The 3166-nt window shown below is 45.3% G+C and overlaps 1 non-coding gene across 1 annotated transcript; it reads left to right on the top strand.

Moving 5' to 3' along the window:
- The first annotated feature begins 3059 nt into the window (after window positions 1-3059).
- LOC126082300 (U6 spliceosomal RNA) lies at window positions 3060-3166 on the top strand. The gene has a single exon (XR_007518537.1). It is a non-coding gene; the product is annotated as a U6 spliceosomal RNA (small nuclear RNA).

The raw sequence follows: 3166 nt of genomic DNA, 5'->3' as shown, positions 1-3166 counted from the left end.
ACACACACACAAAATACGGCTACTTAATTACTGTGACTCTCGCATCACTACTTGCTGTCTACTCAACTCTCTTCTCTTCACTGTTTTTTTGTCTTTCACTCACAACCGATTCAGCTTGTCAGTTATGTATCTGCAAGAAGATATTAGTGCTACCATAAAAGGTTGAACCTAAATGGATACAGAAAATAATTTCTTTTGTTATACCACCACTGTCCCCCTAAAACTCTCTGCTCTGCAAGCTAGCTTTTCATCAGCAATGGGTATGTTATGTTTTGGTGTTATCTGTGTAGGGGAAAGGGGCAGGAATATTTACCCCAATGAAAAGCGGGCTTAGAGGTTGTTGCCTGGCCAATGGAAATGTTTTTTAATTGTGACTGGAAATTAGCGTAGGAAAGATGTAAGAATAGTTTTTAGAGAATAGAAGGTTAAAATGTGAAAATTTTCAAGGGACATAAGGTTTACATAAATATAAAATAGTGGAATGAAACATGAAAAGGCTATTTTCATGTAACATTTATTGAGCCTCTGCTCCAAGCCCTGGGCTGGGTGCTGGGGAACAAAGATGGATGTTCCTTGTCCTTGAATAACCTAACTCTTGTGAGACAGACAGACACATAAGCTCAGCCACACTAGAGCATGAAGACTGTACAATAGTGGTATATACTGGAGAGAGATGCAACTATCAAGGGAGCACAAGAGGGGGAATGATTCGTTTTGACTCAGGGGAGCAGAAAGGCTTTTTTTTTTTTTTATATATATATGTAGTTTTTATTGTGCTTTAAGTGAAAGTTTACAAAGCAAGTCAGTCTCTCACACAAAAACCCATATACACCTTGCTACACACTCCCAATTACTCTCCCCCTATTGAGACAGCCCACTCTCTCCCTCTACTCTCTCTTTTCGTGTCCATTTTGCCAGCTTCTAACCCCCAGCAGAAAGGTTTTATGAGGACGTGGTATCTGGCTGGGCCTTGAAGGATGAGTAGGAGTTCGCTAGGTTGATGAGACATGGAGGAGCACCCTTCTGTCAGGGAGAATAATGAAACGCACTTCATTTGGATGCACAGTACACCTGTGGCCTGTGACAACCCTGAAGATTAATGCCAATCCTAAATCAGTGCTCCTCAAACATCCTTTCAATCACCCGCAGGTCCTGTTGAGCTGTGGACTCTGATTTAGAAGGTCTGGGCAGGCCAAAGATTCTGTATTTCTTCCAAGCTCCCAGGTGGTCCATGGACCACACTTTGAGTAGCAAGCCTTCGAGCACCCTGAACGATTGTCGGCTTCAGCTGGGCTGAGGATGGAGCTGCACAGATTTGTCTTTTTCTGTGAGCAAACGAATAAAAAGTACTAGAAGGCTCTCTTCTTGTGACTACGGCATTTCAGCGATACCCTCTGTGTTCAGTACCCGAGCCCACCAGCAGTGTAAGGTGGGGGGACAATCCTGGAGGTCATCTGCCTGGGTCACATGGAAGCAAGACCCAGAGGAAATGTAAGGGAGCGGCCCAGACAGGCCAGGCCAGTTCCTGTGGATCAAGGAAGCTGGGCGAGGTGAGATCCTTGGTCTGAAGGTCTGGGCTGGGGGGTCGAAGAGAACTCAGGACCCAGGCAATTTTCAAAAGTTTTAAATTGGTTGGGGCTCCCTCTGAACAATAATTAACTCAAATCTGATGGTTGAGCAACATGATAAACACAGTGTCACTGAATTGTATGTGAAGAATGTTGAAATGGCAAGTGTTTTGTGATATATATATTTACCGCATGCACGTGTGCACACACACACACGTACACACAAACAACCCAAGTCACCATTTTGGGTCATTGTGACAACCTTTCTCAGGTGTTTAATTTTTCACTAGGAAAAGCTGCAGTACATGGGATGCGCTGCTTTGAATTCATGGCAACGTTCTTTAAAAAAAAAATAACCTTTTTTCCTGGCTCATAGAAGTAACACTTGTTGTCAGCAGGACATCTGGCAATAAACCGTGTTTTGGGGTGGCCCTAAACGAGAAGCTGCTCTGGACTAATATTCTCTTATTTCTATCGCCCACGTACCACCCAGTGGCCTTGCTGTCTTTGAGGAGCTGGCGCCAGTTTGTGCAAAGGGAGCCCGAGATCTGAGAAGGGCTGGAGGGCCTCGCCTGTTACGCTCAAGACCAACTGGGATCTCAAGATGAGATCCCTGAGCTTTGACTCTCTCATCTTCCCTGTTAGTGATGCTGGCTGTGCAACGCAGTCCAGAGACTTCATAAGACTAATGAAGGAGAAGCAAAGATCAAGTGGTTATTTTTCACCAAGAAAATAATTCTGGTTATGCCTTCCTTTCCCTGACAAAGCTAGTCACTGCACAGATGGTCCGGAACAGAGCACAGAGCTGGAATTTAGCCCCCAGGAATGGGGATGTCCTTACCACCTCTGTATCCCCAAGCATCTCACATCCTAAGACCCCTGCAAAGGCGAGGCCACACTAGTGATAAGTGATTATTAACACCAGTGCTAAGAATAAACGCAGGCAGGCAGACACGTGAGCTTGTTGGAGATTTATACAACTAGTGGTTAGCTACCTTTTGGTTAGCTACAACTGCTAACCAAAAGGTCGGCAGTTCAAATCCACCAGGCACTTATTGGAAACCCTATGGGGCAGTTTTACTCTGTCCTATAGGGTTGCTATGAGTCAGAATTGACTCGATGGCAATGGGTTTTCAATGGGTAGTGGCTGAAGGAGGTGAGGTGATGAGGACATCATGATGACAAGTTGAGTCAAGCCATCTTTGATATGTTCTCCAGCACAAGGTAAGAGCCCAGGTCATGTGGATGAGAAAGCCGGGCACAGAGGTTATTAAATCTCAGGGTCTTACATCTGAGGGCAGGGCCCTTTGCGTCTGCTCTCAAATTGTTGGCAGGGGGAGGGGCCGCTGACTTTGTGCTCCCGAGTGTTTGGGGCCGGTCTGTGATGTGAAAACATCTTCCTGTTACTTTCTCGGGTTCAGAGTCTCCTCCTGTGCCCATTCCTTGAAGGTACCTCAGCTGCATATTAAGTTGGTCAAAATTCGTGATTCAGTGCCCACTTCGGCAGCACATATACTAAAATTGGAACGATACAGGGAAGATTAGCATGGCCCCTGTGCAGGGATGACACACAAATTTGTGAAACATTCCATATTTTT

This window comes from Elephas maximus, chromosome 8, assembly GCF_024166365.1.
Source record: "Elephas maximus indicus isolate mEleMax1 chromosome 8, mEleMax1 primary haplotype, whole genome shotgun sequence".
NCBI classification, from domain to species: domain Eukaryota; kingdom Metazoa; phylum Chordata; class Mammalia; order Proboscidea; family Elephantidae; genus Elephas; species Elephas maximus.
This window is presented reverse-complemented; position numbering and strand designations above follow the sequence as displayed.